At 39.8% G+C, this 13,155-nt stretch overlaps 1 long non-coding RNA gene across 1 annotated transcript; it reads left to right on the forward strand.

Moving 5' to 3' along the window:
* The first annotated feature begins 409 nt into the window (after nucleotides 1-409).
* Nucleotides 410-10,551, forward strand: LOC112744199 (uncharacterized). The gene is made up of 7 exons (XR_003172711.3): nucleotides 410-819; nucleotides 915-968; nucleotides 1,044-1,191; nucleotides 3,436-7,643; nucleotides 7,739-7,792; nucleotides 7,868-8,015; nucleotides 10,258-10,551. It is a non-coding gene; the product is annotated as an uncharacterized lncRNA (long non-coding RNA).
* Nucleotides 10,552-13,155: the final 2,604 nt, after the last annotated feature.

The following is a 13,155-nucleotide window of genomic DNA, read 5'->3' on the forward strand; positions in this document are numbered from 1 at the left end:
TTTGACGATAGGGATGATAGCCTAAGCTCCCCACACTCACTCGTCAAAACGCGTCATGTTAGGGAGAGGTATCCACACCCTTATAAGGCATGCTTCGTTCCCCTCTCCAACCGATGTGGGCCTTACAATCCACCCCCCTAAGGGAGTCCAGCGCCCTCGCTGGCACATCGATCCGGGTTCTGGCTCTGATACCATCTGTAACAGCCCAGACCACCCGCTAGCACGATATTGTCCGCTTTGACACACAAGGCCTCACGGTTTTGCCTTTGACGATAGGGATGATAGCCTAAGCTCCCCACACTCACTCGTCAAAACGCGTCATGTTAGGGAGAGGTATCCACACCCTTATAAGGCATGCTTCGTTCCCCTCTCCAACCGATGTGGGCCTTACAATATGATGTAAACCCCGCTAAAATCGGTATATAATTAGTCAATAAATCGAATTTTCAATAGGAAAATTAAATACGCAAAACTGATATCAAAATAGGATAGAGCTCGTCGAAACGAGAATTTTGATACCAATTTCGAAAAGTTTGGCCCAAGATTGGGCCGGATGGGCCGAACTGGTTGAACCGGACCCAAAATGGGCCCAAGGCCCAACCAAACCCAATCCATTAAAGAGGCACAGCTTCTTATTTCCTTTCTTCTTCATTATTCACGCTGGGAAACTTTCTTAGGGGGAAGAAGAACACAAGCAAAAACCTAACCCTCACTTTAATTTCAAATCCATGTAACTTTTGATCCGGAGCTCCGATTGACGAACCGTTTGCGGCCACGCGTTCACCGTGACGAGCTCTATGAAACCCATGGAACAATTGGGTAGGTAACTCATTATTTCCTTCTCAGCCAGCTTCTCCTAATTTCGGAAATTTATGAACAATTAAGTCAAAAATTGTTCAATTCTTGTGTTCTAGGTTCAAGTTAGCTTCCGGAACTTGTGGGCTCAAGCTATTGAGCATATGGGTATGGTAAGAATACCCTAACCCTAGCCAAATCTTGTTTTAGTAATGGAGAACTGAAATTGGAATATGTATATGTAATAGGTGTAGATTAAGTGGGTATATATGCATTGGGAATATTTGGAGGCTTGTTGGTGATCAAAGCTTAGTTTGTGGCTGTTTTACTTGAGCTTGAAGAGGCTGTAATTTTGTGTTAAGAAGCTGCCTTGGGTGAATTAAGTGATCGGCCAAGGTATGGTTTAAGTTTCATACGTTTAATATTTACGGTATTGTGAAAGCTTAGGTTAGAGGTACCATAGGATAAGTTGAATTGTTTGTTGTATTTAATGATTAGCCTTGTAATGTTATTGGAATAGATTTGTTGGTGGACATATATATTGGAATTATGAGGTGTGGAAGTTATTAATAGTGTGTTCTTATATTTATTTATGATGGATTAGGATTGGTGTTTGTTGATAAGGATGTAGAGTTGTGTTGTGGTGGTATTGCATGTGCTGTAACTAATTATGTAATGATCGGAATTACATGAGACCAAGTCTGGGCTAAACTTGGGAATATAAGGAACTAAACTGGAAAATTTGGGACCTTTTTGTTAAATATACAATTTATGGCAATTTTTTTAAAGTTAGGTTGTTAAATCTGTCCTGCAGCAGAAAATGTCAAACAGGGCAGCAACTTGTTTACCTTGTTGCGACTTCTACGAGTTGAGTTTTGGAGCGAAACCAATTTTGTTATAAAATTTGAATAATTTTCCTTATTTCTCTAAAACCTCTTAATTTTAAGAGTTGAGGATTGGGAGTTGTGAGTTTTTGAATATTGGTGGTCAGAGCTGAAAAGAAACAGATTTCAGCAAGCTATGTATCAACTTCCAATGCTTGTAACTCTTAGAATTGAATAACAATTGGGTTGCAACCAAGACACACTTGTTCCTGGATGAGTAAAGTTTAACTACATTACTTTTAAAAGTCATTGGATTTAACTTGGATTTTATATTGAATTTTGAATATCATATGCTGCTGCTGTTTTTCTGGTTTTATGCACTGCAGAGCAGTCACGGTTTTTCCTTTATTCCCGAGGCTAGAAAAATCAGAAGATTATGATATTTAGTTTGTTAGAAAGCTTATTTCAATATGAACGCCTGGATATAAAGTTTGTGCAATTCTGAGTTCATTTGCTATATTAGAAACAGAAAAGAAAATAGAGTGTCGAGGATGTCTTAGTGATGGTCATGGGTTCGAGAAGTTAAAGTTTAATCCTCGTGTGATGTGATTGGTTAACGTTAGAGTTGGGTTGATTTAAAGATTATTTGATATTAAGAAGTTTGAGAAGAATTTGATAAATAGTTTGGTCAGGACCTGGAAAGGGTAATCAAGATGAATTATAAGGGAATGATGATGAAAGGTGTGAAAGGGAGGTTGTTAACAAAAGGAGTTAATATGCCATGGCTTGATGAATGATTAAACAATGATTATGACTATGAAATGGCTTATGAATGATGATATCTGAGATACGAGTTTCCCTGGGTAAAAACCGTGGCTTGCCACCACGTGTTCCAGGTTGATTCTCGATACTCTGTTAACCCTACGTCGTAAGGGTGACCGGGCACGTATAAATTCCCGGGTATGGATCAACCCCCATTGAGTGATTATATGATGAATGTATGTGAAATCTATGCATAGACTCTTGGGGATGCGCGACGAGGGACAGTCTAAGGTTTTCGGACTTGTCGGGTTGGCTGGATAACCGACAGATGGGCCCCATCAGCCATAGGACAGACATGCACCATATGCATTTGTTTGCTTTGATTGCTATGCATTTTCTGGGTTTGCCTAATTGATTTATATCGCCTGCTACCTGCTATACTTGCTATTTGTACTATCTGCTCATTACTTGTGCGTGATCTTGTTTGGTTGCTTGTTTTTGTTGCATTGTGGACGATGGAGGGATGGAGGAAAGGAGAAATGGCTTGGTGTTGATTGAATATTGAAAATGAAGGATTAACCACATGACCGTATTTCGGTTCGGTGGCTTTCGTGATAGTGGTTCAGTGGCTATCGTGATAGTGGTTCAGTGGCTATTGTGATAGTGGTTCAGTGGCTATTGTGATAGTGGTTCAGTGACTATTGATATAGTGGTTCAGTGGCTATTGTGATAGTGGTTCAGTGGCTATTGTGATAGTGGTTCAGTGACTATTGATATAGTGGTTCAGTGGCTATTGTGATAGTGGTTCGGTGGCTATTGTGTTTTTCGGTTCAGTGGTTGTTGTTAGGTTAAGTTTGAACTTGAATAAGTTAGGCAGATTTAGAATACCTACCCCTGTTTATGGCTTCTATTTTTGTGCTCAAGTTGGATAATTGAATAACGGAGTTCTAGGATTGCCTATAGCATTCTCAGGACCGTACTTCTTATGCGCGTGGCACTTTTACCATGCTGAGAACCTCCGGTTCTCATTCCATATTGTGTTGTTGTTTTTCAGATGCAGGTCGAGAGGCTCCTCGCTAGGCGTCTGGATTCTGGAAAGCGAAGTAGTTCTTGGGTGTATTTTGGTTTCTATTTGTATATATGTATATATAAGTGTAGCTTACTCTCCAAGTAATTTATGTATGCTGCTCCTCTTAGAGGTTGAGGGAGAGATAGGAGTTTACTTTGGTATTTTGGTATATTTTGGGGACACTTATGTATGTTTATATGTATATACGTATCCTCCGGCCAGCCTTAGCTTCGCAGGCTGAGTGAGAGGCTAGTTATGCTGTTCCTTGGCTTTCCTTTATCTCTTCGTTTATTGTTCTATCATATTCCTATTAGGTTTCTTCACCCGCAAGTAATTCGATTTCCCGAGAGTTGTGCTTTTTATTTTGCGATTTTGTTTTGCCCGTTTTTTTTTAAGGCTCCTAGTTAAGTATCTCTCTTCCTATTATTATATATATATAATTCTATCTTTAGAGGTCGTAATATCTTACTATCTCAATCTTATGACTTAAGCATAAGATTTAGGATAGTAGGGTGTTACATTATGGTATCAGAGCAGTTCGTTCCTATAGAGCCTGAGGGACGGACTGATTATGCCTCTGGGAATACTTTGGGTGTCTACACATGCTATTTAGGGTATCTAACTGATATATGAGGCATGAATGCTCATGAGCATGCATTTGGGACTGTGAAATACTAAACTAGAGATATTGAGACTGATCACCTTGATATCACTTGTTTGGAGTGAACAGGAACCAAATGGCATCTCGTAGGCGCCGTCGTGAGCGTAAGCAAGGTCGAGGACGGAGAGCTGATGAGGTGACTATACCGGTAGGTAGTTTAACCGATATCGTGACCGCAATGACGAGTGTTGTTGCTGCCATTGGCGCTGTTGCTGCTGCGACCATCCGAGTGATGGATGGGATGGAATCACAAGCTGGAACTGGCAACGATGGTGATGGTGAACATGAAGGTGGACATAATGTTCCGAATACATGGGTGCCAGCGGGTTATCCGGAGCAAGTTAACACGGGTCAAACAACGGGAGAAAGCTCAAGGAGAACTGAGGTAGCAAGGAATAGTCGCCAGGAACCCTTCACAAAGAAAAGGAAAAAATTACACCTAGGAGCCAAAATTTCAAGAAGAATCATTTTGTCGCTTCACATTCTCAGCGCGGGAACAATGACCGAAGGAACGATAATCGTTCGGACCCAAATCCAGAAGGGCAAACTAGTGCTCAACCGGGTGACTTAAGGTGCTCAAGTTGCAAGAGGTACCATCCAAACAGACCATGCAGGGCAGGATTAGGTGTATGTTATAAGTGCGGGAGGCCGGGGCATATGTCTTGGAATTGTTCGTACAGAGGAAGCCGGGATGCAACCGAACCCGATTTTCAAACCCGAGGTAATTATGAACCAACAGTTGAATTTTTTAATTTCCTTGCCTACCATTGATATGTAATGTTCCTTCGTGACGCGTGACGAGTTTCAGTAATCATGAGGTCCAAGTCGATGATTAGTCGAAAACTATTGGTTGTTGAGTCGAAGGGAGTACTAGAAGAGGGAATCACCTAACAAACTATTTCTTTGTGGGAAGCATCGGTTATGCTGGAGAAGAAAGAAGAGAACGGTAGGAAACCTTATGCAGAGAGAGTGTGCTAACGAATCTTCGCGACTCGATCTAATCCTTCTTTTGAAACCTACATTGACATTCGATCCGGAGCTTTTCCTAAATAGCTTGACTACCTTTCTAACTTTACTCCTTGTGCACATGAATATTGTTTCTTCCAGGATGAGTCTGAGCTTGTCTTGGTATAAACGCGTAATCCTTGAATCTTGTACCCTCGCTATGACTAGAGTTGCCTTGTTCGCAAACCATGTTCTTCAGAATCAGCAGAAATTTCTTTGACTCTATACGCTCTGTTCTCTCTACTAAGGGTCTTTAATTTGAACTCTTTTCTTGAGATGCACCTAGGTTCTTCTCCTTGTGCATTTCCTTATTTCGGTATAATCCTGATTAACCGTGTACAAGATTTTCTTTTTAATCCTTACGAACACCGTTTGTATTGCTCATTCATTTTTCGAGCTTAATGTCCTTTTGAAAATTAACTCGAGCCTATATTAGTATCATGTATAAAGTATAGCTGCAACTATTGAGATGTTGATTCCTTAAGAGCAAGACTTTTGGATACGAAAAATGAAGCAGGTAAGCATGCGCCGCCAAAAAGAGTTTTGAAGCATTAATTCTTGCAGACTACAAAGCCTATGATTAGTTTAATACGCTAGAACATACACCGGTTACATGGATACCCGAATATGAAGAGAGCTTCCAACCTCCAAGAGAAGGATTAACCCCAAATCCAGTAATCAGGATACCCGAACTTATTTAACAACTCGGAATTAGTGCGATACATTACCAGAGGGGTTTAGGATACGTGTAAATACAACATCGTAAAGTGGTAACAGATGCCCTAAGTAAGAAGTTTTTGGGAAAAATGCTTGGATATTAAGGGTATAGCTAAAGGAGTCAAACTAAATCTATTGCGATTTTAAAACATAGCAAAGACGAAATGCAGGAAGCGTGAGGGGACGATAAATACCTACCAAGGATGTCGAAGTCTGGCAAACGAAAGGGAACTAAGAAAGGATTTATATGTTTAATGTCGAAGTAGAGATCGTAGAGTCAAGGACTTAAGGAGTGCAATAACAGTGATAAGGAGCTACTAAGAGAACCAAAGCCGGCTGAATCAAGAAGACACCATGAGTGGGTTATGTGTCGAGATTAGGAGTTAGAGTGAGAAACTGTTGTCCGAAGAATACAAGAGAGGATTTTTGAAGTTACCTTGGGGTTCTAAGACGTATCGCGAATTTAAGAAGATATTTTGAGCCGCCAGAAGTGAAGAACAAAGTGACGATCCATGTGATTACATGTTCGACGCATGAGGAAGAAAAGAGGGACCACCAGAAGCCATGCGAATGCTACAACTGTCGAAAATTCAGCATTAAAGGTAAAAGAGAATAACCATCGATTTCATAATAGGTTGCCGACGACTAGGACAAAAGGTGATACTGTTAGGGAACTGTGGATCAAGTGACCAGGCCCATTTTGCCCATCGGAGTAAACCACTTCTTGGGGATATCAAAGAGACTATGCATCAAGGAGAAGGTGAGACTTCACAGTATGTTAAACACATTTGAATTAACCGAAAACTGGAATACCAAACGTCTTAGTTCCTGAATTTGACAGCCGAAACAACGGAGGAAGAGTGACACAAATCTAAGTTAGAATTCTCACTATGAAAGCCGACAAAAGAGTTAGGCAGATCTAAGAAGAAGACTTCTCAAGTTGGAAGGAAGAGGATACCTATTTCTGAAGATCACTTCAACGAACTAGAATCGGATGATCAATCAAAAACTAAAAAGCTAAATCCCCATCACATCGGACTAGTGGCGTATAGGATCGTTTTACTATCACAATGTTCGAACCTGCATGATGTGTTTCACATATTACAGCTTCATAAATACACCTTCGACCCAGTTATGTCCTACAACCAGAATCAGTCCAAGTAAGAGAAGGTCTGACGCTTCCAGTAACTCTGGTTAGGATTGATGATACTAGCATTAAACGTTTACGCAGGAGAGAGGTTTTCTTAAGTGAAAGTAGCTTGGTGTTGGGCTGGTATTGAAGAATACACCTAGAAACTTGAGACAGAGATGCGGAAGGACTACCCACACCTCTATTCAGGTAGCGCACTCTGAATTTTGAGGACAAAATTCCTAATTAGGTGGGTAGGATGTAAACCCCGCTAAAATCGGTATATAATTAGTCAATAAATCGAATTTTCAATAGGAAAATTAAATACGCAAAACTGATATCAAAATAGGATAGAGCTCGTCGAAACGAGAATTTTGATACCAATTTCGAAAAGTTTGGCCCAAGATTGGGCCGGATGGGCCGAACTGGTTGAACCGGACCCAAAATGGGCCCAAGGCCCAACCAAACCCAATCCATTAAAGAGGCACAGCTTCTTATTTCCTTTCTTCTTCATTATTCACGCTGGGAAACTTTCTTAGGGGGAAGAAGAACACAAGCAAAAACCTAACCCTCACTTTAATTTCAAATCCATGTAACTTTTGATCCGGAGCTCCGATTGACGAACCGTTTGCGGCCACGCGTTCACCGTGACGAGCTCTATGAAACCCATGGAACAATTGGGTAGGTAACTCATTATTTCCTTCTCAGCCAGCTTCTCCTAATTTCGGAAATTTATGAACAATTAAGTCAAAAATTGTTCAATTCTTGTGTTCTAGGTTCAAGTTAGCTTCCGGAACTTGTGGGCTCAAGCTATTGAGCATATGGGTATGGTAAGAATACCCTAACCCTAGCCAAATCTTGTTTTAGTAATGGAGAACTGAAATTGGAATATGTATATGTAATAGGTGTAGATTAAGTGGGTATATATGCATTGGGAATATTTGGAGGCTTGTTGGTGATCAAAGCTTAGTTTGTGGCTGTTTTACTTGAGCTTGAAGAGGCTGTAATTTTGTGTTAAGAAGCTGCCTTGGGTGAATTAAGTGATCGGCCAAGGTATGGTTTAAGTTTCATACGTTTAATATTTACGGTATTGTGAAAGCTTAGGTTAGAGGTACCATAGGATAAGTTGAATTGTTTGTTGTATTTAATGATTAGCCTTGTAATGTTATTGGAATAGATTTGTTGGTGACATATATATTGGAATTATGAGGTGTGGAAGTTATTAATAGTGTGTTCTTATATTTATTTATGATGGATTAGGATTGGTGTTTGTTGATAAGGATGTAGAGTTGTGTTGTGGTGGTATTGCATGTGCTGTAACTAATTATGTAATGATCGGAATTACATGAGACCAAGTCTGGGCTAAACTTGGGAATATAAGGAACTAAACTGGAAAATTTGGGACCTTTTTGTTAAATATACAATTTATGGCAATTTTTTTAAAGTTAGGTTGTTAAATCTGTCCTGCAGCAGAAAATGTCAAACAGGCAGCAACTTGTTTACCTTGTTGCGACTTCTACGAGTTGAGTTTTGGAGCGAAACCAATTTTGTTATAAAATTTGAATAATTTTCCTTATTTCTCTAAAACCTCTTAATTTTAAGAGTTGAGGATTGGGAGTTGTGAGTTTTTGAATATTGGTGGTCAGAGCTGAAAAGAAACAGATTTCAGCAAGCTATGTATCAACTTCCAATGCTTGTAACTCTTAGAATTGAATAACAATTGGGTTGCAACCAAGACACACTTGTTCCTGGATGAGTAAAGTTTAACTACATTACTTTTAAAAGTCATTGGATTTAACTTGGATTTTATATTGAATTTTGAATATCATATGCTGCTGCTGTTTTTCTGGTTTTATGCACTGCAGAGCAGTCACGGTTTTTCCTTTATTCCCGAGGCTAGAAAAATCAGAAGATTATGATATTTAGTTTGTTAGAAAGCTTATTTCAATATGAACGCCTGGATATAAAGTTTGTGCAATTCTGAGTTCATTTGCTATATTAGAAACAGAAAAGAAAATAGAGTGTCGAGGATGTCTTAGTGATGGTCATGGGTTCGAGAAGTTAAAGTTTAATCCTCGTGTGATGTGATTGGTTAACGTTAGAGTTGGGTTGATTTAAAGATTATTTGATATTAAGAAGTTTGAGAAGAATTTGATAAATAGTTTGGTCAGGACCTGGAAAGGGTAATCAAGATGAATTATAAGGGAATGATGATGAAAGGTGTGAAAGGGAGGTTGTTAACAAAAGGAGTTAATATGCCATGGCTTGATGAATGATTAAACAATGATTATGACTATGAAATGGCTTATGAATGATGATATCTGAGATACGAGTTTCCCTGGGTAAAAACCGTGGCTTGCCACCACGTGTTCCAGGTTGATTCTCGATACTCTGTTAACCCTACGTCGTAAGGGTGACCGGGCACGTATAAATTCCCGGGTATGGATCAACCCCCATTGAGTGATTATATGATGAATGTATGTGAAATCTATGCATAGACTCTTGGGGATGCGCGACGAGGGACAGTCTAAGGTTTTCGGACTTGTCGGGTTGGCTGGATAACCGACAGATGGGCCCCATCAGCCATAGGACAGACATGCACCATATGCATTTGTTTGCTTTGATTGCTATGCATTTTCTGGGTTTGCCTAATTGATTTATATCGCCTGCTACCTGCTATACTTGCTATTTGTACTATCTGCTCATTACTTGTGCGTGATCTTGTTTGGTTGCTTGTTTTTGTTGCATTGTGGACGATGGAGGGATGGAGGAAAGGAGAAATGGCTTGGTGTTGATTGAATATTGAAAATGAAGGATTAACCACATGACCGTATTTCGGTTCGGTGGCTTTCGTGATAGTGGTTCAGTGGCTATCGTGATAGTGGTTCAGTGGCTATTGTGATAGTGGTTCAGTGGCTATTGTGATAGTGGTTCAGTGACTATTGATATAGTGGTTCAGTGGCTATTGTGATAGTGGTTCAGTGGCTATTGTGATAGTGGTTCAGTGACTATTGATATAGTGGTTCAGTGGCTATTGTGATAGTGGTTCGGTGGCTATTGTGTTTTTCGGTTCAGTGGTTGTTGTTAGGTTAAGTTTGAACTTGAATAAGTTAGGCAGATTTAGAATACCTACCCCTGTTTATGGCTTCTATTTTTGTGCTCAAGTTGGATAATTGAATAACGGAGTTCTAGGATTGCCTATAGCATTCTCAGGACCGTACTTCTTATGCGCGTGGCACTTTTACCATGCTGAGAACCTCCGGTTCTCATTCCATATTGTGTTGTTGTTTTTCAGATGCAGGTCGAGAGGCTCCTCGCTAGGCGTCTGGATTCTGGAAAGCGAAGTAGTTCTTGGGTGTATTTTGGTTTCTATTTGTATATATGTATATATAAGTGTAGCTTACTCTCCAAGTAATTTATGTATGCTGCTCCTCTTAGAGGTTGAGGGAGAGATAGGAGTTTACTTTGGTATTTTGGTATATTTTGGGGACACTTATGTATGTTTATATGTATATACGTATCCTCCGGCCAGCCTTAGCTTCGCAGGCTGAGTGAGAGGCTAGTTATGCTGTTCCTTGGCTTTCCTTTATCTCTTCGTTTATTGTTCTATCATATTCCTATTAGGTTTCTTCACCCGCAAGTAATTCGATTTCCCGAGAGTTGTGCTTTTTATTTTGCGATTTTGTTTTGCCCGTTTTTTTTTAAGGCTCCTAGTTAAGTATCTCTCTTCCTATTATTATATATATATAATTCTATCTTTAGAGGTCGTAATATCTTACTATCTCAATCTTATGACTTAAGCATAAGATTTAGGATAGTAGGGTGTTACAGGGGTAGAATGTAATACCCGGTCTAACCGAAATTTAGTAAATAATAAGTTAAATAGGAGCGAATATGGTTGGAAGATTTGACAATTGGAATTTGATAATTTAAATATGATATTTGGATTCAGTGAATTTTTCCGAGTCGGAAAATATAGTTTTCTGTGTAAAAGTGCGCAGTGGAATTTTGACCGGCAGTACCGGCTGAGATCTGTCTGGTACTACAACTGAGGAAATTGATTATGGGTAAATAAGATTAAGGAATGAGGAATTATAATTAGGGAAGGTAGAAATATTTAAAGTGCGATTTAGAGCGCTAATCTTAAAGGTTTTGGCCCAAAATTGGGCCAATGAGCAAAAATAAGTGAACCGGGCCTAAGTGGGCCCAAGACCCAACATATATAAACATTAGTTGTGAGCATTTCAGCTCATTTTACCCTAAAAAGAAGGGTTGGGGCGCTGATTGAGAAGAGAGAAGAGAAGAGAGAAAATAACTCTCTTTGATCTTCAACCACCATAACTTGAGCTACGGAGCTCGATTGACGAGCCGTTGGCACGTGTTGCTCTTCTCATCCTCTACATTCTATCTAAGTTTGGTGGTGATTATTTCATTCATCTCTGCCAGTTTCGAAATTCCCCACTGTTACACGTTTTTGGGTAGTTAGTGTTGAAATCATGTGATTTTAGGTGTTTAGGATATCAACATGGATTCTAAGTGGTTCTATCCCTACTTCATATGGCTGAGTAAGAAGTGCTCAAACCTTGTGATTTGTCATTTTATGAGCCTAGTTGATGTATGTATGACATTGGTTATGTTAGTGTATTTGGTGATGTTGGTGCACAATTGGGAAATTGGTATTGCTTGAGGAGCTTTGGTAAGGCTTGGAGCTAAGGTTGGTGAAGAATTCCAAAGAAGAGGCTCAATTGATTTGGCTACAAGAGGTACAGTTTAAGTTTCATTTAAGTACCATGTGTTGTGATGAGAATTCCTAGGCTAGATGCCCCTAGGATTAAGTTTGATTGTGTAAATGGTTGGTGCTAATATGCATAGTTGATACGTAATGTGAATTAATGATTGGGTTGAGAATTGTGTGACCTTGTATGCTTGGTGTATTGAGGATTTGATGTACTGGATAATGAGTATTGATTTGTGGTTTATGCATTTAAATTGTGAAAATTGGGCCGGAGGCCGTGAATTTCGGGTCGGAGGCCGGAAAGAGTAAGAAAGGTAAGTCGATGTGTGCATTGTATGATGGCACAAGTGATTGGATGAATTTCAGATAATGAATATATGAATGATTAGGTTGGTTATTGAATAATAAGGTTTGAGAAGTTGAAGTGTGGAATTTGGTAATTTTGGGTGAAATTATGTAGACGAGGTATGTTTGGTTCGGTTGAGATATATTATGTGATCATATATGTGATTATGATTATTGATGCCTTGATGGTATGATGATGCATTAGAGATATGTATGTTGTGATATATGCTTGGGGAATGATTAAGGTTAATTTGTGGGTGAAATCACGTGATAGTGAGTATGATATTGATTACGTATAATGATGGTTGATTGGAAATGGTATTATTGGAAATTGGGATGAGGAAGGATGTATGACATGATATTGTGTTTGTCCTTTAGCCATTTGATTGAGAAGTGTTAAAATGGTTAGATGTGGTTTTGGGAATTTTTGGTAAAGTGTCAATGTGTGAGTTGAGGATGGCTTGATGTGGATTTTGGTACATTTTGATTGATTTCAAAAAGGGTTGAAATTGGCATGTTTTGGTTGATTTTGAAAAGAGTTGAAAATGGCACCTAGTGGTTTGTATGAAAACATGGTTTTTGGGCATACTTTGACGGGATATAACTTGGACTACGGATCTCTGTTTTGTGCCAAATCTGTTTAGAAATGAAATTGGATCCGGGATGTCCATGCCGTTTGAAGAACGGGTGAAAAATGATTTAAAATGAGAAAGTTATGTCCGTCGGAAGATTGGGGGTTGAATCTGTAAATTCTGCAGCTTTTAACTTAGAAAATTTTTAGCAGAATGACCCTCCACGCGTAGGCGCACTTGGTGCGTACGCGTCGTTCTTCAGAAGGCACTATCACGCGTGCGCGGGCGTCGATGCGCTGCACCAAATGCCCAGCTATTTTTCGAGAGTTGTGCCGTTTTGTGCCTGGGGCGCAAGAGCACCACGCGTACGCGTGGCTGACGCTGCGCGTCGATTGGCTTTTTCAACCACGGTCCGTGCGTATGACGCTGCGCGTCGATGAGTTTTGGCCATCCAGCGTGCGCGTGGAGTGCGCGTACGCGTGGCCCTGTTTTCATGCCAAAGTTGATTTTTGAGTTTTAAAAGCCAAATCTCATACTTCTA

This window comes from Arachis hypogaea, chromosome 14 (genome assembly GCF_003086295.3).
Source record: "Arachis hypogaea cultivar Tifrunner chromosome 14, arahy.Tifrunner.gnm2.J5K5, whole genome shotgun sequence".
In the NCBI taxonomy this organism is placed as follows: domain Eukaryota; kingdom Viridiplantae; phylum Streptophyta; class Magnoliopsida; order Fabales; family Fabaceae; genus Arachis; species Arachis hypogaea.